This window comes from Botryllus schlosseri, unplaced genomic scaffold (assembly GCF_051294905.1).
Source record: "Botryllus schlosseri isolate E-star unplaced genomic scaffold, Bs_hap1 Bs29a, whole genome shotgun sequence".
Taxonomy (NCBI): Eukaryota; Metazoa; Chordata; class Ascidiacea; order Stolidobranchia; family Styelidae; genus Botryllus; species Botryllus schlosseri.
The window spans coordinates 34,257-57,620 of record NW_027648638.1 but is presented as its reverse complement, the minus strand read 5'-3'; the positions used below and the strand labels follow the sequence as shown (position 1 = coordinate 57,620).

The following is a 23,364-nucleotide window of genomic DNA, read 5'->3' as shown; positions in this document are numbered from 1 at the left end:
TAGGCCAGGGGTCACCAACACGCGGCCCGCGGGTCATATTTTGCGGCCCGCGACGTGATTTGAGATTTCAGAAGGAAGCTGAGAAAACCATTTTGAAATGCAGTTTCAAGTAATATAGTTGTTGTTGCTGTGGTTTCGAAAGAAGCTATTCTCCTGTGCCCAACATCACTATTCGTCACTAGCTAAAACGGATTTGGAGATGGCAACAGCATTCCATCGAGGAAGAATAATCTGCTGAAATGAATGGGCTGGGCATATTGCATTGACGTGCAATGGCCAAAACACTGCCAAGATCGAGACGCCTATAAAACGGCATACGCCAGGGGTTCACTGGGGAGCGCGCCCCTCTTGTGGGGGCGTGAAAACATCTGAAGTGGGCGCGGAGCTGCGGTCAACTGAACATTTTTTCGCGCTCCGCGCGATTTACATCAAATTTACATTTTGTGTATGGTCCGTGTATTTTGTGTATATCAACAGTCCTAACATTCAATGCCATCAAACTATCCGTTGGGGTTGCTAGCATTCTGGTTGCATTTTGTGATATGACGATAAGGGGGAGCGAACGTTTTCAGTACCATTAAGGGGGGCGTGTCTAAAAATGTTTGAGAACCACTGGCCTAGGGCTTCCCCACAAGATCAGGCTTTAGTAACGTATCTCGCTAGCACCAATATCGAGTCCCTATTCGCTGAAAAGCGTTTCCAGTATCGTGCACAGCTCAGACTTCGAAATAAAATGAAATTAATGATAATGATTGTTTGTTGTATTTGTATTCCTTTGATAAAATATTACTTCCTTTGTGGTCACTACGGCCATTGCCTAAATTAAGTAGCACGGCGTTGTACTGACGTAGAGTTTCAAAACGATGGTTGCCTAGTTTATACCGATATTGAATTCATGCGGCCCACGAAATTTGAAAAGTGGCCCGCGACCCGTTTTGAGTTGGCGACCCCTGCTTTAGGCCATATGAAGTACCATTTATGCCGTTTAGACATATCAATTTCATTCCTGGCTGAGGCCCATTACCAAATTATAGCCTAATCAGAACCAATGTGTCAAGTGCGCAAATTTTCAATTATCCATGTCGGGTCGGGTCGTTTCAATGCTTATAGGCCAACAAACGTAGTGCCAACATGTCATGATATGTCGAAAACTTGCGACGTGATGGCCTACATTGACTAATAACGTTGACTCACGATTTTTCACTTTCCAACAGAAGTTTGCAAGGTACGTTGTCGCCGGCGCAATTACCAAGTGATAATTGATCTCTGATAGCATATGTACATGTCCTGTTCCGAATGAAAGTGTCTTCTGCAGATTAAGTTATTTCATCATTGAAAGTCGGTCTGCCGAAACGCCATACCAACGCAAGATGTCAGAATTCATTCCAATAGGGTGCCATGTCAAATTAAATCGGATAACTTATTAAAGTTATTTTATGGTTTTAATTTTGTCTTTAATCGAAATCTTAAAATTATAGCGGGGTATAGGCAGGAACAAAACACCACCTGGGATCCCCCCATCGTCTGCCTTAACCCCTCATATGGTGATTAACCAAACTTCTTGTAGGCCTCCGACCCCGACTTTACGACCAGGCTTTTCACCACCACCCGAAAGAGAAATATTTATTGTATGGATACTGGATAGTCAGTGTGTAAGTGTTGCTTGTCGAGCGAATAGAAATATACATTCCATTCCAACATCGTGACTGGATTTTGTCATTAATGTTGGTAATATTATACTATTGCTGTTTCTGCGCGGCTTTGATTACCGATTTCCAGGCGCAGAAGCCTATCTAATCTTTAGATACCATGACGCAAAACTGTTGCAATTCAACTGTCTGGCACTCCAATGTTAAATACTGAAGAAATGTATTATCCAAACGTGACGAGTACAGAGCAGGATTTACAATTAATTAGGCGTCATCGAAATATATCCAACAAAAAATGTCTAACAGACGCTTTATATACCCCAAACAAAAAGACGCGATAAACAAGATTACTAATAATTACATTGCCACAACGATTAATTGCGCAAGGAATATAATGAATTGACAATCGTAAACAATTGCTTTTAGACCCTTTTTCGAACACGTGATCGTAGAGCTAGGGGAGTGGGTGTCTTTGAAAGTTGAGGGAACGTGCTCTGTCGGGCCAGTTGTCAATAATTACTCCGCTGCATTTGAATATTTATTGACCGTCCGTCTTCTATATTGTCAAAACATTGCAATGGTCAAAACGTACAAGACTAAACTAAAAGAAAAATCTCTTTCGTGAGACTCAAACGATTCCAAATCGGCATTTCGTCACAACGCACATCACTTTCCTGCGGGTGACATTGTACTGTGGGGTAAGAGTACCAGGACACGACTATTGTGTCGCCGGTAATTCAGACGCACATGAAAATGGACAATTGAGCATATATATCAGTGGTCGGGAGACTATCGCTCTTTTCGGTAAAATATATGGCTATTTGTCAAATATTTATTTTTGTAACTAATTTAACAATATTCCAGCAATTTGGTATTAAATATTCATCAGGGCCAGAATAATTATTCTCGTGACTGTATAATCATGACTATGAGAGGTGACGACAGTGGCGTACTCAAGGTCAGGGGCTCGGCCACCTTTTCAAAATCTACAAATTCAAGTTGCTTGAGCGCCGGATGCCAATATCACTCGCGAGGTCGATGCACCCGACATCGCGCGCCTCGGAATCTCGGATTGTGCGACATATTGATTGATGAGATGATCAACGAGAATAACAGACATCGCAACGCCTGTGTGACAATCCAGTTTTCAAACACACATTGTGTTCATGATCTACGGCGAGAAATGAACTGCCGCTGAATAGAAATTCACGATTACAAATTAGAATTACAAAGGTCGCAATAGCTCTCAGTGTTTATGTTCTTGAATAGTAAGTAGCTTTGTAGTACCGGCGTTAAAATGTACGCGTTTTGTGAAACGTTATGTTACCGCCGAATACTTTGAGAATTGAGAAGTTGATCAACATTTAGATTTTTGGAATCAGATCGGCAGTTACATTCAATTATTATGCATTATTATAAAATTTAAACTATTTATGATGAATTGCGCTATCATCGGTGATGTTTGATATGTGACCTCACCTATATGTGGCCCTGTGACTATCACATGTCCGTTACCTCTCCTTTCGCGCTTTATTTTCGAACAAAAAATATGCAATTTGCATGACTTTGGGCGTAAACATGTTCAAAATCTAGTCCTTCATAAATATCGATAGAAAATACCAATATTCATTAAATGTTTCGTAATTTTCGTTCAGTTATCTTGACGACAGGGGATGCACTTCCTCACTGGCGTTCTCTGACCCCACGGCACTGACGTATCACACCTTTTAGTGGGTATATGTACTACTGTTGGGACCATGTTTGGTTCTACCGACGCATGTAATCATGAGTCCTCACATTAAAAAGGAGCATCAAGACCAGCCTACGATCTCGTATCAATGACGTAATCAGATTATCACTTTTACTGTTATCTACATCTGATGTAAATAGTAATATCTTAAGTTTCGAAAAATAATATATGGCTCGCACTGTAATACAGATGTCTCTAGTATAAATAATGCGCATGTTTGTCGTGGTGTGAAAAGTACTCATATCGCTCAAATCGCGATGAAGATTTTCAATTTAAATGAATCTTTAAAAAGACTCCATAATTTATTTTGAATTACGCAAAAAGGTTGGTACCCTGCGAGCTTCACCCCCACCAAATTGCGGATTTTTGGGGCGCGACAGCTACCAACCTGGGTAGTGGATAATAAAATCTGTCTTATGCAGAATCAAAGTACAGCCCTTTGATCACGCAAGAACCGAGGTGAATGACTAGGACATGTAACTGTACTGCGTAGAGAGCTACTACGGGATTATACTGTAATAGACAGCATTGTGTATTTCTCGCATCATATTCAGATGCGAACATGACTTCTTGTTTCAATTACCACGTGTCTTCATAAGTGCCTTCAGCACGTGTTCGGGGATATTCATTTAACAACATACTTTGATTAACGTCTGAATAACCTATGTATGAACAATATCTGACGGAGAACCTATGAGACAGCGAACTAGGACATTCTCGAAGTTAAGCACCCAGACAGCTTACAACCTAATATTGGACAGCTATCTTCTAAGTTGTACTTCACAGATAGCCTACATTACCCTAATTAGCCTGCACTACGTAGGCTACTCTCACTTATGCAGACATATAAAACTATGGATACCACACGGATTTTTGGGTAGTCTTACTACTGGGCAGTGAGTACTGACATTTAGGAAATCCAATACCGCTCTCTTTCGGCTAATATACCGGGCATACAGTCTGGTCACCATGTCACTATGTGTGCTAATCAATGATTTCAAATTGTGGGCACAATTATGAGACAACGGTATACTGCAAATATAGCTTGAGGTTGCGTTAGGAAAAATTATCTAGTAGCCTACTGTAAAACCTACGGTTGGGGGACTATCAAGACGGGTTCACACATATTTTACGGTTCATCGCGTCACACACGTTCATCACACATCACGGACGCTTCTTAATATCCAATTCACACTTTCACGGCTCGCGATTTCACGTGATCTCCGTACTGTGGCCACAGCCCAGGCAACGGCCAACCAGACACATGTTCACATAGTCCCGGTCATTCAACCACACTCGGCTACCATTTGTTACGAATGAGCCATATTGGCTGTGATTGTTTGTGGTATGCATGGTGTTTGTCGACAACAATGGTCATTGATACCAGGCCGATATTCATTATTTTTGATTCCGTAGCTGCCGACTTGTAGCACGGACCGCGTAGGTCAGTGACGACGTACTCTTACCTTTTCGGAGTAACCAAGTAGGTTTAGCTGACTTTTTCAAGTGGCTGTGTTTTATACTACTTTCAGTTCTATTAGTGAAATTCTCATGATAACTGCATAGGTGAAAGTTCCCCTATAATATGGTAACAGAATAAATTCGCACCTATTTATGTCGCGAAGCTGTACCCTGCGATTTTGAAAATATCCACTTCCGACTGCGAACAGTATGCGAGCCAATTACCAAGCGTTCTTGTAGGACAACTTGAATATTTTCCCAATTTTTAGTTCCCAGTTCAAGCACCTTCTGCATGTCTTTGGAATTGCTACTTGTACTTGGAATTTACTAGATGTTGACGACACTCATTCTACTTCAGTGCTGGCTACTTTGACCAACTCTATGAATGTCATCAATCACATAATCATACCACTAAACCAGACTTGTGCAAAATAACGAATTTTTCAAATGCGCGACTACAATATGAACTACTCCACTATAACCAGAATTAATGCGAGCGACATTTAAAATTTGCAACAAATCGATTAAAATACAATTAACCAGATTTAATTCCGAAGCAGCTCAAAAATTATAAGAAAATAAAATCCGCATTCCAGAAGGATGAATTTCAACCCCCCATAACCTACAAGCTGGCCATGCGACTGTCGATGACAACAGCTAGCAGCGGCTGCATGAACATATACACCAGAACATTGGTATAACAATTGACGTCAAACGACGACACGTTTTTTAGTTGTTCGCAACTAATTATTTTTTAATGCGCAACTAGAACTACAGCAAGAACTACTCAATTTTCCAAATCCCCAAATCAATGGTGGTGCAGAGGAGATGACCTTACGAAAAGCTTTTATCCCATTTCTATCGTCTTTACGGTAGAAGGTAAAATAAAAATGAGCTCTCTCTTTTTCTCTCCAATGCACCCCACAAGCCCCTGGTTCATTATGAGCTTCTCTGGTGTCACGTGGCAAGGACGTGGGAGTAACGCATTGTGGGATAATTATTTCAAAATTCAAGATCCACTGCAGCGAACCAGCTCACAAAAGATTGCATGGTATATTATATCACTAATTAGCGCGAATGTAAAGTCGCCAAATTGCAGCTTCATTAGTTCTATTCATGATGTGGCATATTGGCAAGTTCCCTACGACACCCAAGAACGGTGGTACGTTCACAGCTGCAACACAAATGGGTTGCGGGTTCGAGTCCGACCGCGGTCGGCTCCAGAATTACTACGTTAGTGTTGGCGGTTTATCTAGGGCCCAGATGGCCACAGGATCCACCTAAGCGGTATCTCATAAAATCGCTTAAGTATAGGCCATGCTTCAAGTTGGTAAATACGGAATCAAAATAAAGAATATCGGCTTGGTGTAAACTGACCAATGTAGTCGAAAAACCATGAATATCATAATAAACAAACCTAATGTAGCAAATTGGCAAATTCTCTACGACACATAAAATTCATTTTGCGACCCCCAGTTTGTACACCCTGATAGAACGTTCAATTGAAACACATTAAATGCCAAGATTACATCACTCCACATTGACATGGTAATGTAAGTTATTCACTTACCTCTTTTATCGTCACACTTTGGTGATTTTGTCAGATACCCTGAACGCAAATTACAAATATTAATATATATCAGTGGTCGGGAACGTATGGCTCTTTTGGGTATAAGATAGGGTTCTTTCAGATTTTTTTTATATTTTGTACTTAATTTATCAATATTGCAGCAGCTTGTTAGTAAACTTTCATGACGACGAAAATAATTATTCTCGTAGCAGCACAAATATGTCTTTCAGAGTTCAAGACAGCGGGGTATCCAGCGCTATGGGCTATACCGCCTTCTTTACAAAATCTCCAAATTTAAGTTGCTGTCGCACCGGTGACTGACACCCCTTGCGAATTTGATCGACCAACCTTCGCGCGCCTCGAAATCTATGATTGCACGATACCTTGATTGATCAAAGTGAATAGCAGACATTACGACACTAGCAGGACAATGCAATTTTCAGATACACCATTTCATCGTGATCTACACCAGCGGTTCTCAACCGGGGGTCCGCTAAGCATTTTAAGGGGTCCGCAAACCTCCAAATCTGCAAAGTGATTGATAACCTAATTTTTTTTGTATTTTATTAAGGAAATGCACTAGACAGTTTCGCTTCATAATTTCTATAACTTTAGGACTCACATCATTAAAATGGGCCGTCTGAAATGAAATATGTTTTGTTACGGCTCGAGGGAAAATGGAATGTTGGAGAGAGCATTTTGGATTTGGGGTTGCCAGTCTCATCAAATTAGTAAACAGGCGTTTGAAATATAAATTCCAGATTTTTTTTAATATGTCCCAATGAAGGAATTGAAACCTCGCCTGGAAATCCATTTTCTCATGCGATTTAACCACTAAATGCCTTCAAGATGACATGATATAAATAGAAATGACTATAGGCTGGACGTGATATGTTCAAACACACGCCAAGAGCTGTATTCGGGAAAGCGTTACGCGTTTGATATTACATTCGCCACAAATATATATTTGTGGAAATGGATTTTCGGCACTCGTTCATATGCAATCGAAGACGAGGATTTCCAGGACAATATTTACAGCAGACAAATTCGCTTTGAAATAATAAAAGTCAACCCAATTTCTATATATATATTGTGATGTTATTTTCAAGAAAAAAAAAACATTTTGTGCCTGTTTATCGCTAGCCTACAATCAATATTAGCACGGTTGCAAGATAATTGAGCTCCTTTTGAATGAAAACTTGAGGGGGTCCGCAGGGTCCGTGGAGGTCCAAAAGGAGTCCGCGAAGACAAAAAGGTTGAGAAACCCTTGCACCGAGAGATAAAATCCCTTGGAAGTGACATTCAAAATTACTATTACTATTTCAAATCAAAAACAACGGCTTGCCTATCCAATTTCTTGGTTGGGTATTAGCTTTCTAGCACCGCCGTGTGTGCCTCATCCGCGCCTTACCTCTCCTTTCGCGCTTTATTTTCGATCAATAAATATGAAAATTCCATGGTTTTGGGAATAAAAATGTTCAAAATCTAGTCATTCATAACCATCGATAGAATATAACAATCACAATTGAAGGGTCCACAATTTTTCTTCACTCATCCCTGACGACATCTAAGGCACTGCCTCACTTGCCTCCCAGCCCATGTCACTGATTTATCACATGGTGGGTATGCACACTGCTGTAGTGACCATGTTTGGCTCCACTTACCAGGACTGTGGAGTCGGAGTCGGAGTTTGTGAAAATGGCCCTGACTTCGACTCCAACTCCATTTTCTTAATCACGAAAACAATTGCTTTCGAAGTATATCTTTAAATTAATAATAATATCTATAATAGGATTTTTATGTACCATGAATCACTGTTATTAGTAACGATACAGATCAGGAGCGGCCAGACCGTGATCCGCATGCCAAATTTGGCGCGCGAGAAGGTCTTGTGTGGCCTGCGAGGTACTTCTCGAAATTAGATATAACATCAGGTAAAGAGCCCAACGTCGAGATTTGATGATAACTAAAACATCAGCTCCGACGCATAAGGCTAACCATGGGCCAGTCACATTCATCGCATATATTCCTATATGAACAAAAGTATATAATCTTCAGTAGCAGATTTATTTGACTTGAAAATTTTTTCTTAGCACTTTATATGATTTACTGTCACATTTCTTGCATTTAATATTGTAAACCCTCCTGGAAATAATAAATACGCGTAATTTACAAAATTGAGTCCAACTAGATTCGCCATTATTAGGAGATAACGTGTCGTCCAGCATGCGACTTCGCTTGTGCGCTCGAAGCGAGATTGTCGGCGATGAAACATCTGCACAAAATGACACAGTCATGTTCATCGAAACCGTCGGTATTGCTTTGTATAAAATGCCAAATAATCCGGTCCTTGCCAAATCAGCCTATACAGTGGCGACCCCCAATATATGCAAGTAATATATTTATTGATCGAATTCATTCATTACCTTTGTAAAAATTTCGTGGACCAGGGCATGCCTGCACACTATACAGTTGCACACTGAGCTTTCATGATATAATTGTTATCAATTTTAAAGCGCAGCAAATAAGTCTTGCTTTCAATGTTACCGAATTCGGTTCGTTCCTATCGGGCGACTAAAAAAAGGTTATCGACATTCAAGTTGCTGGCGCAATGGTTGGTAATGGTAAATGTGTGGAGTCGGAGTCGGAGTTGATGGTAAAATTTACCGACTTCACAGCACTGCCACCTACCCATGTGGGAAGAAAAATATGGTGCACACTACGAGTCCCATATATTAGTGCTACCAATACGTCACGGATGCTTCATTGTGACGTAACAGTTGATTGACATGTATGGCTCTTTGGGAGTTGCGATTGAAAATATTGGGCCAATTTGGCTCTTCGGATGAAAAAGGTTCCCAACCACTGATATATATCGAAAAATAATGCGACAACAGTCGGAGTATGAAGCGGTGTTTCGATAAAATTTGTATTATATTGTGTCGCCATGCAACAAAATCAAACTAGGGCGCTGGCGCCAAGAAAAGTCAGAACAGGTTGCGAAAAGATTGAAGGAAAATATCTTGCTTAAGGAGAATGTAGTAATAATTAATTAGAACATAACAAAAGTTACATCTTAATGCCGTATACAAATTAGATGAATCAATTTGCTACAGCCTCAATATTGACGAATTATTTAAAAAGAAATGATTGAAACGCGATGTTGATAGCTATCGGTTTAAAAGCTGTATTGTTGTACGATAAAAATATAACACTGATAATCCCCATAGCACATTCTGTTCAACTGATTAAATCTAATAAGAGCATTGAAGTCCTCGTAGAAACTATTCAGTTCAATGCTGACAAATGTTGCAGTTAGTCACAGACAAGACGGGCAATTTCACCAAAACATTTTCGTTGGCTGGTAGACGTCGCCGAGGACGGTTGTGTGCAAATTGCAGAGATTGCGGGAGTGATCAAGCCTTAGCGAGATATACTTCGCATCGAGAGCTGCTACGTGTAGCCGACTCAATTCTTACCTTCCTGCAGTTGGTATTACTGTTGGTATAAGGTAGGGAGAGCATAGACAATGTCAGTTCAAGGTTTGTCTAATATTGGTCAATCCGCGCTTACGCTTTCGGTCGTTATAACTGGCACGGAAAAGGCACTTCGAAATTGTAGTACCTTGGTCATAAACAGGAACCTTCACAAGTTGCTTGGAGGCCCGTATAAGGATATTCGTTTTTTGCCACCCGGTTAATTATGTGTAGAATGCAACAATGATACACAACTTACAAAGCTACTAGTTTGTGACAATCTGGGCACGCAAGAAAAGCCTATCTTTGTGAAAGTACAGTTATACAGGACAAGAGCAGTTGAGCTTCATGGTGTAATCTCCGATGTGCCATTAGAAATGAAGGCTGAAGTAATTAAAAATGAATTGACCGATCAGAAAGCTTCATTTGTACGTAGATTCACGTATCGAACGAGTTCAGGGATAACCGACAGTAGATCGGCACTGCTGTGCTTCGCATCGACTATCCTTTCAACAGTCGTCACGTTAGGTTTCATGAATTTCCGAATCCGTAAATACAACCCACCGCCTGTCCGTTGCTTGAATTGCAACCGTTTTGGACATAAAGCAAAATTCTGTCGTAGCACCAAGAGATGTACAAAATACGGCAAGCGACATGAATACAAAGATTGTCAAAACGAACCATACTGTGTAAATCAGGGGTTCTCAACTTCCCTTGTACAACGGGCCGCATTTTTACAAATAAAGACGCTGCGGGCCGTAGAATATCATGATCATGTATTTGTGGGATACTATAGCCTATTTACCAGTCGTATACTGGAATTTAGTACATTTTAATGCATTCTAGAGCATTGATGGACAGCGTTCGTAAGTTTACATTAGCTGTTTTTTTTTGTTTGTGAAGTTTACATTGGCTGTTTTTTTTTTGTGAGACTATGTATCTTCCAGCGGCGCAAGTAAATCCCATTATGGAGCCTGGATTACATTCGTTTCCAAGTAGGTATATGCACCCCAAACTCTTCCAACAGAGAACTGAACTCCCTATTTCAATGCGTGAGTGAGCAAGTATAAAATAATGGTCACTCCTTCGTTACAGAGGCCATTATCGATCATGACTTTCAACTCTCGGTGATATGATAAGAAGTCTGGTGTTCGGGGTCATTTCTGAGCAAACCAATCAACCCTTCTCCTTTCCTTGCATGGCTGATGGAGCCCTGCGCCAATAGTTACAGGAGTCAGCTTTGTAAATTTGTTGTTTTTCGCATTTCCTCTGCAAATATGTCTACTCTGATAAAATGCAACCAGATAATTAGCTATACCATTTCTGTGGAGTCGGTGGATTCGTCCAATGCTAGGCTAAAGTAGTCTACGCGGCAACGTGGTTCAGAAAATGCGATAAAAGATCGACTGGCATTGCTGTTACTCTTCTGGTCACGGTTGAATCAGACACTCTTCTGGTAACGGTTGAATCAGACAACTGTAGCTTCGAAATTTTTCAGGTATGTTGGCCGCGCTGCTAAGTTCTGGAAACGGCGAATATTCACACAGTATGTTGAGGTCATATTGAAATCACACCCTCTCTAGCAGATTTCTTGGGTTCAGTGATATTCTAAGCAATTTTGAATGATGCGTCTGTAACGTCGCTGCCAATTTTAACAATGCCCGACATATGGATTGCTGGGCTTGCCACCAAGCTAGCTTCGTTTTTTCTAAGATCAGGCGATATGTGAAACTCCAGAAGGAACAGGCGTAGTATCATTTTAAGCTTCGACGCTCCGTTACGACAACTGTTCTTTGACAAATATGACACATCGATTTTCCATTTATATCTGGGAAAGCAAATTCATTGCTCGACGCAGAGTTACAAACCCAGCTTTCGACGTTCTCGTTTCTAGTAGGCCGTTTCTGCTCAAACCATTCACGGTGTGTGAAACACTTTTTAAAAGTGTTCGACGCAGCGGGATTCTCTTGAAGCGGGGTGCAGCCGAATACCGATTCAAAACAATAGCAATCTAAACTTCAGCATGGGCCTATATCATGGAACCAGAACACATCAAAGAATGAGTAATCAAACGAGACAGACAGTGCAATAAGAAAGCTAAGTAGCTAAATTAATATGTAACAATTGGTTGCCCGACATTTGAGCATGCGACACAATGGAAAACGACAGTTCAGCATGGAACACATCAGCATGCGTCCCTTCAGCCTGTGGCTGTATAACCCAAAAACTCACCCTAACCCGAAACATAGCCTAACCTAACCTAGCCTAACCTAATATAACCTAACCTAATGCCTAACCCTAACCCAACCATAAATCAGTGGCGGCTCGTCCTATAGGCCAACTGGAGCATTGCCCCACCTAAAATTCTGTTCAACAACAATTTAACCATTTATAGACGCACACGCACAGCAATCAATATATACCGAGATCACAGCGAAACCCGCGTTCTTCTTGTGCTTTCGCTAACAAATGCCCATACATAGCGAACTCTCTGCGAAAATCGAATTCTCTTCTGTGTTTTCGCTTTGTGAATGCCTAGCCAGGGCTTGCCCCGGTAGCGCTCATAACAAGCTTTCACTATCTATTCTCTCAAAGCCGCGCACAATAAAGAAACGGTCATTTACTCTCTCCTATTCGTAAAATGGCCGAGCAAGTGGGGCAACTATGCCTGGTCGCCCCTAAGGTGTGATGTAACAATCGTATCTATATCTGAACTCGGTTAACGTGATATGTGTTGAGTCGACCTTTGCTGGTATATGTCCATTTTGATGGTGTTTCGCACCATGATAATTCTTGAAACTTGGTATGATACGTCGTGAAGGTAGTATTTAGCACTGCTCCAAGTTTCAGGCTTGCTACTTAAAGATAAAGGTAGTAATTTCGTTTCCGAAGTTCAGTGTGTGCTGATCTATCATGTACATTGTACAGCAAACAGATTTTACTCAAAAGCCGGTATTGGTCTCCATTGATTTTGACGATGTTCCATACCGAGATCGGTCATGACATTTGGCACAGTAAGTCTTAATGTTAGTATCGACCGCTGTAACAAGTTTTGAGTTTGTCACCGCTGTAACAAGTTTTGAGTTTGTCACTGAACTATGTGGGTGGTATAATTTTGTTTCCAAAGTCTAGTGAGAGCTGACTCTTCATTTATCGCTAACAGATTTACGCAAAAGCCGTTATTGGTCTCTATTGATTTTAACGATGTTCCATACCTAGATCTGTCATGAGCTTTTGCACGGTATGTCTTGATTTTAGTATCGAACGCGGTACCAAGTCTTAAAGTTGACACTCAATGATTGAGGCAGTTATTTCGTTTTCGAGGTCGAGCATGGTAGAGATGCGCGCTGATCTGATACTTAGCCAACCTACATCATTGCGGATCTCACGCAAAATCCGGTGTCTGTCTGTGCTAATCTAGTCTGCGTTCCATAACGAGATCGGTGATGATATTTCCAATGGTATATCTCGATGATCGCCTGAAACAGCTAACTAAGATTCTCAGTTTGCATTCAAATATTCACATAATTTTATGTTCGCCAATGTGCATTTCACTTTGAAATTGTAGCCTTCAAACCATTTGCTTACAATCCCCTGTCAAATTCGATGGCTATTTCATTTTCGATGTCGGCTAACAGCTGATCATTCGATCAGCCTATTCCTCGATCTATTTTACTCAAAGTTCGGTGTTCGTCTGTTTGTATTGATTTTGACAGTGTACCATGCCGGAATGAGTTATGAGATTGCGAATGCTACTTCTCGATGATTTCATGTAACAGTATGCTAAGTTTACGGCTTTCATTCATGTATTTATTGATTAATATATTTTCCAAGGGCGATTTCGCAGCAGACTTATAGCCGTATGTGTTGCGTCACAATCTCCAGTTTCAAGGCCAAAATGTACTATGTTGTTCCGAGACCGAAGTTCCGAGGCTGCTGTCCTTAGTTTTTCAAAGACCATTCAAATTGATGTTCTTGATTCAATATGACAGGCCCAATCTATGAGATAACAATTGCGTATGTGTCCGAAGTCGTTGACCTTTGCAGTTAGGCTTACCCAATCTCTCGAGTTCTAGTCATTGGAATTAGTCTGGTCAAGTCAAGTGCGAACATGAATCGTATTGAATCTTTGCTCCGTACGTAGGCTAGTTTACGCAGTTGCCTTTAGAGCGAAAATTAGAGGTCTAGAAATTGTCCAGTCCATTGATCCAATCGTACGCCGGGTACCTCCGCTTTGGTTGCCTATCACCTGGTCGTAACTCGTGTAACCACCAGCTCAGTGGTCGTAACACACCGGGATCGTGTACGAAACACTTTCGGACGGGTTTAGAAAATTAGGGCCTATCGATTTGCGTAATCTCTAACTCTACCATGAAATCATAACGCATGCTACTAAGGATGACCTGATAATTGATTCGTGGCATAGGGACGATTCTTAGTTCACGTACATTATGTAAAATAATCCTTTGATTAAAAAAAATGAATAAAACATTTGTTACCACACTGCAAGTCACGGCTCACCGGCAAACCTCTCGCGGCACCTACGTTAAAGTCACTGTTGTCGGGAAATTCATGTGACCATTGTATTAAAGTTACATTTTTACGTTGGAAAACGCCATTGTGACGTCATGTTGATAAAAGTCGCTCGCAGCCCTTGCCCCACCACCCGATATTGTCACGAGCCGCCACTGCCATAAATCCAACCCTAACCTACCACTAACCCGTAATTTAACCCACATGCTCATGTGTCGCATGCCAAATTGTCGCATGCCGAAGTTTCGCATGCTGTAATGTCGCGTGCTCATATGTCCACGGACCGTAACAATTCTGTGCCATTATAGTAATTGCTTCCGTAATGAAAGATGTCGCGGGCCGCAAAATAAACGGGCCGCGGGTTGTGAACCCCTGGTGTAAATTGTCGAGGTTCACACTCCGCGGGTTACGCAGGATGCGAACGATACCGACAAGAGGTCAATCGTAACACAATAATGACAAACTCGAACATTAATTACTGGGATTCGAAACGAACGTTGCAAAATCAACAGTCCGCACCGAACATCCTATCTGAAACCGAATTTCCGTCGCTGCCGAACCGCAACATTAATCCTAGTGGTGATACACAAAGAGTTAGTGATCTAAGCTCGGAAATGATTTCCATACCGGCCGTGGAATTCATCAGCTTTGTCGCTGAAGTCTTTCGAGGCACATTGACCTCTATCGTGGAGGGTAAAGGTTTAGACATTGAGACCGGCAAGATCTGCCGGACAGAATCTCGGGATAAACTTCAGAACTCCGGCACTTTCACTCTCTTCCGCAGTGGAAAACACTCGACAAGACTCTTCTAGGAGACAAATCTCTGATCACGTTCACAGGGTTCAATCAAGATTAGGTACTGCCAGTCCTTCATCAACGATGACTAAAATCCTGTCACCGCAAATGACAGGAGCATGCCCCAGAATGCGCCAAGCCCCGTCGCAAATCAAACAATTCTAATGCCAAGTACCAGCAGTGCAGCACACTCATTACACGAGCTCAGTCCAAGCCCATCTGGGTTACAAAATCTCCCGTCCGAGGTTGCGATAGACTTGACAGGGATAAGGAGCATAGACAACTAAATGGAATGTTCCCACTAACAATTTTACAATGGAGCTGTCGAGGTATCTACAGAAAAATAAACGCACTTCAGGAAACGCATCTTTTATCCAAGTGTAAACCAAAAATTGCTAACTACACCCTAGTGCGCAAAGACCGGAACATTCATGGACGAGGAGTGTGTCTTTTCATAAAACAAGGCTTATCGTTCAGTGAAGTCGAGTTATCCAATATGGGGCCCATTGAGGCACAAGCAATACAAACGGCGGGAATGACAATTATAAACGTTTACGTACGCCAAACCGTCAAATATCGCGTTCAATGGTAGAGCGGTTGTTTTCAAAATGCGACACAAAAACTATATTGCTAGGCGATTTCAACGCACAACATCATACGTGGGGAAGCCAACGTATGAATGGAAACGGACGTCATCTTCACTTCGCTATTAGTTCAATGGACTTGGTAGTGTTGAACACAGATAAACCAACGAGGCTGGATATTGCGATGCCAGATCCTGGATCTACGTCATTACTAGACTTGACCGAAAGATGTAATAGCACACAAGATGTCGACAACGGTCTCGGACCCCCTACTGGGCAGTGACATCATCTGGTAAGATTTTAAACTACCACAATTTCCATCCAATACACTGTAAAAAGGAATAGTCTACAGCAAAGCCATTCGAATTCATAAGATTTGCTCGAAGAGGACAAAAATGAACGTTTGGAAGTTTTGAAACAACGAACTAATCAAATCTGGCTACGATCAACAGCTAATAAGGAATCAAATAAAAAGGGCTCTCAATGTACCACGAGCAAAGCTCCTTTGCAGTCGAAATCGCAATGAGGAAATACAAGATCCAGGCAGAGTAACGCTGGTCACTACTTATTTCACGGGAGCACAATAGATCCGTAAGATTTTACGAAAACATCAGCGAATACTAATCAACGATCCGAAATGCAACGAAGTATTCCCGCGAAGACCTATTTTAGCCATCCGGCAACCACGCAACTTGCGTAACATTTTGGTAAATAGTAGGCTACCTCGGTCAAGACGAGAAAATGGCGTGGAAAATTGCGGACAGCCATCATGCAAGACGTGTGCTATTCTCAATCACAGCACAGTGATTACAAAAGGACCCGCCCGGCACAACATCAAAGACCATTTTACTTGTAAATCAAGTAATGTCGTATATTTGATTCGCTGTCGAAAAGGATGTACGAATGCATGATACGCAGGAGAAACCAGTCAACCTCTCCACAAGAGAGTAAATGGTAGGGATGGTGTGAACCTCTGAAAGGTTCAGGTTCGTGTGAACGCGAACCTTTTTGAAAGGTTCTGTGTGAACACGAACGTGAACCTCATGACGTCACGTGACGTCATATTACTAATTCCAACCCTATCTTTCAATGAAGTGATAGCCTATATTAATGTAGAATTATACACGATACTTAGCGACGACTCGTGCCACATAATGCCACAATGCCAAAGTACATATTCGCGTTTTAAGCGTCGCTAAATGTATCAACTGTGGCAATTAAAGGATATAATACTCCCACAAAATCAATATCTTCCGTCGCTTTGCCAACAATTTCGACGAGGACTTACCAGGGAATATAAGCTTACGCCTCAACGGTCTAGACCAGACAGGACAATGGAATCGGCGTCTGAGCATCGCTACATTGATATTGAGCTGAGTGTAAAACGGCTTTCTATACTTGCTCTAAATATTATCGCAATAACAAGTTATACACTATACAGCAGTAGCCAACACCTCAATTGCACGGATTTGGTTTTAATGATACAGTAAAGATATGGAGTCAAGATTGACCCCGTGCGCCTGCAAGATTATGTTTCATCAGAAAACGATATCAACCTCATTGATTGGTTGAATAAGAATCATTCGCTGACTACGTATTTCGCTCATGATGTTGTCTGATTGCGGGTCAAACTCATAACAGAGAGTCACTAAATATTCACAAACGGAAAGCTGGATATTTCGAGCAAACTTTTGTAACAAAGAAAATAAAACTTTTGAGATTGTCAAGTTGCATGCTCGTTTAGTCTTGATTTTTAATGCTGCCAGCACCATACATAGAGTTTGTAATGTAATATTGTAATATATGAAAAAGGTTCACAGTGCAGAACCTACCAAGGTTCTGTTGTGAACGCGAACCTCTAAAATTCCGAGGTTCACACACAGAACGCGAACGTGAACCTCACGTTCACACCATCCCTAGTAAATTGTCAGTGGTCACCGACATGATATCTCAAAAGGTAACAAATCGAAGCCTGTCGGTGATCATTTTTCTTCCGCTGGGCACTCGGAGAGTGACATGACTATCAATGTATTGGTCGGGAACATGGAAGACGCTACTCTCCGCAAGGCTACAGAACAAAACCATATCGACAAATTTGATACTTTCCAACAAGGGCTGAATATAGATAGAGGATGTATGTCTCACTACACACACCATGAATGCTTGACTTAACACCTTTTGTTCTTTTCAAATTAGCATATAAACCCCTTATCCAATCCGATTTTAGGCACATAACTCACTATTTGCATTTCAAATCAAAACTTGATATTTGTGAATATGACGTCATAGAGTACGCGACTTCGGAATCTAGACTTTCTCATTCCCTATGATGTCATAATATGCATATGTTCCAATTGAAAATATTTTTGCGTTGCTCTTTTTGCGTTACTTTCGCTTTGACACCTGATGAAGAAGCAGCGCTCCGAAAGCTCGTGTAACTAGTAAAGTTATATTCATTCTCAGTGGACGTTAAATAGAGTTTGAAAGCTACCAAGGTCTTACGTCTAAGCATAATTTGTGTAATTTCGATTTTTCCTTTTCAATCGTCTCTACCTCTGCTCTCTACCCTTGCCGATTCTTCATCTACTGCAATTCTGTAATCTGACCTCTACTCTACATGTATTGTACATGTATTGCATTTGACTGCATTACTGAAATTTTAAAAATTTACTCCAATCTCGTCATTTTTCTTTGGGGGCAGGTTGCTCCTCGGATTATGCGCGTATTTACCAGTTTTACTGTGAATAAAGAATATAGTAATAATAGCACGACAAAAAGTGTTCTCACCACGAAAACTTCCACGATGCTTGTCGTCTCCAACGGTGATGCAGTCTGACCTGACGAGAAATAAACAATTATTCATTTCAGGCGTACTTTGTGAATACTTCGAAGTCACATTTAAGTCAAGAGGTTTGGATTTAATAAGGTAATCAGTACCATCAATAATTGAAGTTACCACACTTTATCACGAAATAAACCAATGGCTACGGAGTAAGAGATCTGTAATTTCAACTGTGCTCATTATGATGTATGAAACCAACATGACATCTCTGTCCTGGAATTCGGTCTATTGATGCTGAAATTCATGATGCTAAATATTTAATTTTACTAGACTGTAATACTATCTCGGGGATTCTTAACCTTTACTGACCTGTGGAACACGCTTATCTGCAAGAATCTGCTGAAACTCAAATTTTCGCTAGGGCATAAAAACAAAAATCTACCACAATACACTTCTAGCTACAGGTCTTATGCATGACTTTAGATCAGTGTTCCCACACTGTTTTGAGCTACCACCCCCTGGACAACAAATAAAGTGCCAGCGCCCCCGACCTTTCTCGTCACGCCTAAATCACAAAATGAAAGTTGTTGTGCATTTATTACAGCTAATATTGAGACGGATGAAACTGGTGTCTTATTATCATCATCTTTGTCATATTGGGTTTGAGTTTTTAGAAGAATAATCTCATTCCAAAATTTCCAGTCTCCACTTCCCATACAGTCAATAGCTTAGTGGTATTTTCAACTGGCGGTGTCTGCTGTGCGTGAGACAGAAACTTTCTCAAGGCTTTGAAAACACGTTCCATCAATTATGAGCGGGAAGGGCAACGACCAAAAAGTCCAACCGACCTTAGTAAGAGTATTTCAATTTGACCTAATTTTGCATCCTGAACGAATGATTGGAGATATTGAACATTGGGTGGAACTCAAAATTGTGTTATGCTGCAATGTAATCAGATCCTACATCATTTTATTTATGCTCAGAAACTTTACAGAATGGATTGAATGTTCGTTAAAGAAATTCTGATTGGAATATATATATCCTGGAAACAAACCACAATATCCTCGTACAGTTTTCCGAGATGATTGATTTATGTTTCTGCTTCAAAATCGGGTATTCGAATTAGACCGCTAGCTCATGCAAGCTTGAAAAGTGTAACAGTTCACGTGTCGCAAAATTTCGGTGGAATATCACGGGCTTAACCCTGAAATCGGACAAAAGCTATATCGCACCTCGCAACCAGAACGCCATGTCGAAGGTCACGGTCGCATTACTATGGAAAAACTCGGTCGTTTGAAACATATCACGCATGATTCCCATGAAAGTCATCACACCCTGCAGTGAGCAGTAACTGCTCAAATTATTCGTAGTTCTCACAGCACACAATGAACAACGCTTTCTAAGGATTCTTCCGACTGCAGACTGGACTTTGAAAACTTTTTTAGACACTCCCCCAGTTATTACGATGGTGAAAAAAATCGTGCCCCCTTACCGTTATATCAAAATATGGAAGGTAAATATGCTCTCACGCCCCCAGTTTGAGAACCATAGAAATAGACGGACCATCTTAAATTGCCCTGACTAGATCGATTTTGCATTTTCACTGCGCATTCAACTGGCTGCGCCACCCCGTAACTCGGCGCCTATGATTTACGGTTCGGCGCCTATGATTTACGGTAACTAGTACTATCTAGTACTGTACTTTTCACGATGCGTATCCCATTCAGCATTACTATAGGAATCTTCAACGATCACTTTCATCAAGCACAACAAGCTTTTGCCAATAGCCTGGTAAACTGCAGAAACGAGTAACTGCCAGTAATTTTGCGAAGAAATTCTGCTAACTTGACTTTACAGAAAAATTAGGGACATATTACATATCAAAATGTTATTTTGCACGCTACGCACAGTTATTGGCTGCGACTGGTAATTCGTTGCAAAATTTACAGAGATTTCCTAGTAAATCTACAAGATTTTTTCAGTGCATGTAGTTCCACTCAAATAACGAAGAATATTCATCATGGATGTGCATTTTTTTGACCACAGATTGTAGATGTGGTTTATATGACAGTCTCCGAGTCAAATATTATGCCCATATATGTATATTCTTTTAGGAAGGTTATGGGATCGTTTCCAGACAAAATCTCAAGGGTAGGTAACTTGCGACGTATCGTGTACAAAATGGCGGCAGATTTTGCGCTATTCATCTTCATGTCCTATTTCCAGCACCAATTTGTGATCGCCGTGAGTCTTCTGTGTATCATTGCGGACCGTACTCGTAAAAACAAATGTCATCAGCGTATATGTTGAGTTTTGAAGCGATTTTATCAGGAAGGTTGTTCATCATCACAGCGAATAGTAATGGCGAGAGAATACTACCCTGTGCAATTCCATTTTCAGTATGGAAGACTTCGGACAGGGTTGCACTATACGCGCACTTGTTATGTTCTGTTTCCGAAATGTGTGTATCCATCTTATGGCATTTCCTGCGATACTCATTTGATGCAATTTGAATAAGATAGCTCCTTGCCACGACATGTCGTAGGTCTTCTCCAAATCGAGGAAGACCGTTGTAGTGTATCTCTTATTTGCGATAGCTTTGTAGACTTCGTCGTGTAGCGATAAGATGCCGTCTCGGGAACAGCGTCCTTTTCGAAACCCACTCTGTTCAGGGTGGAGGAGGTTGTTACTTTCCAGATACCATGTCAACCGATCGCTAATCATGCGCTCAAAGATTTTACATGAATCGCTTGTGAGCGAGATTGGCCTGTAACCGCTACCTTCGGAAGCGGGTTTTGCTTTTTTGTGAATCGGAACTACTACTGCATGCTTCCAAGAAGGAGGGCATATTCCATCGCTTCAGGACTTGTTGATTGTTCGGAGATATTCAATTGCGGTTTGTTGGGACACGTTTCGTATCATCTGGTGGTAAATTCCATCATGGCCGGGCGACGCACCTTTTCTTTGACGGATTGCTGTCGTCAGTTCGTCCATTATATAGGGCGCGTTTCTTCCAGTGTTCGACCCGATTTCCTGTAGCAGCGGGGTCACCTTATCAACTTCAAACATTACCTCTAGTTTGCTCTGCTTGTCCAAGGTTTGGGTTCCCACATACAGATGAAAAGTGCTTTCCAAGAACGTTTGCTATTTGTTTTTCGTCAGTGAAAACGAGATCGTCGCATTTCAACGCAGTAATCACATTCCAGGATTGACTACCACTCATCGCGCGGATAACTTTCCATGCCTTCGAGACGCTCATTGTTCTGTTCAATGAGCTACAGAAAGATTCCCAGTACGAATTCTTTGCAGTTATGATAGTCTCCCTCGTCAAAGCCCGTCGGCGCTTAAAATTTACCACACCGTCTACTTGGAAGCTCCGTATCATCTTTAGAAAGGCTGCGCGTTCGGGACGTGCTGCCTTTGCACACTCTGCATTCCGCCATGGAACGCTTGGTTTGTTCGATGGTTTGTTAAGGGAATAGTAGCTTTCGCGGCTTGAGTGAGAGCTTGAGTGAATTCCTCTGGCGATAGAGGCTCTATTTCGTCTCTACTTTGCGATAGTATATGGTGTACTGTTCACTCATCTGTCTGAATTTTTACAAGTTCGCATTCCGCAAAGACCAGGTTTCAAGATGCACATCATTTACATGAATTTTGTGATCAATTCGACTCCAAATCATGTAGTGATGTCTTCCAAAATTATTTTCGGTGACGTGGGTAGTACTATTTGCGATACCGTTGAAAGTGATTGTCAAATCCAACAGTGACTCCCGGCCGCGGTTGGAGAACGACAAATCGATTCTAGTTGGAACTGTGGTGTTCAGCACTACCATGTCTTTGCTATCGATAATAATATATGCCCCATGTGCAGGGTTGCCATCGACATGGACCCAAAAATAAGGACAGTAGAAAAATTAGATTAGCATTAAAATGGTTCTTGTACATATACGTTCTATTTATATCAGACGTGGCATATCACATTCCAGAAACAACCTGCTACAGCAACTCCTTGTTGTTTGCGCTTACGCATTTCATTTGTTAATCTTGATTTTAGTAACTATTTGTAATCAAGCCTTTTCAGATAGGCTGTTCTTACCGCTATATAAAGCGTCTGCGAACCACCATTCATTGGTTATTTACGTTGATGCAAAATTAATTGTAAAAGTTACTTAACTTACTTCGGTTCCTTGCTTACGTTAATCTCACTTCTGTTACGCTCGTCGGCCGTATGTTGCTGTTGCTGTGCTAAGTGTCAGCTATCTTCATCAAGTTTCATGTTGCTGTTGCTGTACTACGTGCCTGCTATCTTCATGAATTCGTATGTTGCTGTTGCTGCACTACGTGTCTGCTGTCTTCATCAATTGAATGTTGCTGTAGCTACACTATTCGTCAGCTATCTTCATTCGGCTTCGACTGGAGCGTGCTATTATGTTATTAAAGTTATGGATCACGCGTATGAATTACAACGATCAGCATCCGTAGATAACCCCATAGACAGGCTTCTGCGCCTATAATCGGCAGCGCAGGATTCAGACTGCCGCGCAGAAACAATTTACAATTAATTTGCAATTTGCAATCAATTCGCCGGTAGAAGATTTCCATCGAATGTTCTCTTAGATTGAAGAGGGCGTTTTCTTGTTGGACGTAGCGGACGATTGCGATGTCTCCACAGTCTATGTTGACAGTTTCGAGAATCAAGAGCTCGGTTTCATTCCGTCAGTTCAGTCCGTATTCCGACAACGCGTTAATTGATTCTCCGTTTGT

General features: G+C 41.3%; 1 protein-coding gene across 2 annotated transcripts in view; it reads right to left on the bottom strand.

Annotated features, from left to right (window-relative positions):
* Positions 1-1,405, bottom strand: part of LOC145459975 (uncharacterized) — a 39,430-nt gene extending 38,025 nt beyond the window's left edge. For both annotated transcript variants that reach the window (XM_080338418.1, XM_080338419.1), the window contains exon 1: positions 1,195-1,405. The gene's annotated coding sequence lies outside the window, so the exon portion shown is untranslated. The remainder of the gene's footprint in view (positions 1-1,194) is intronic.
* Positions 1,406-23,364: the final 21,959 nt, after the last annotated feature.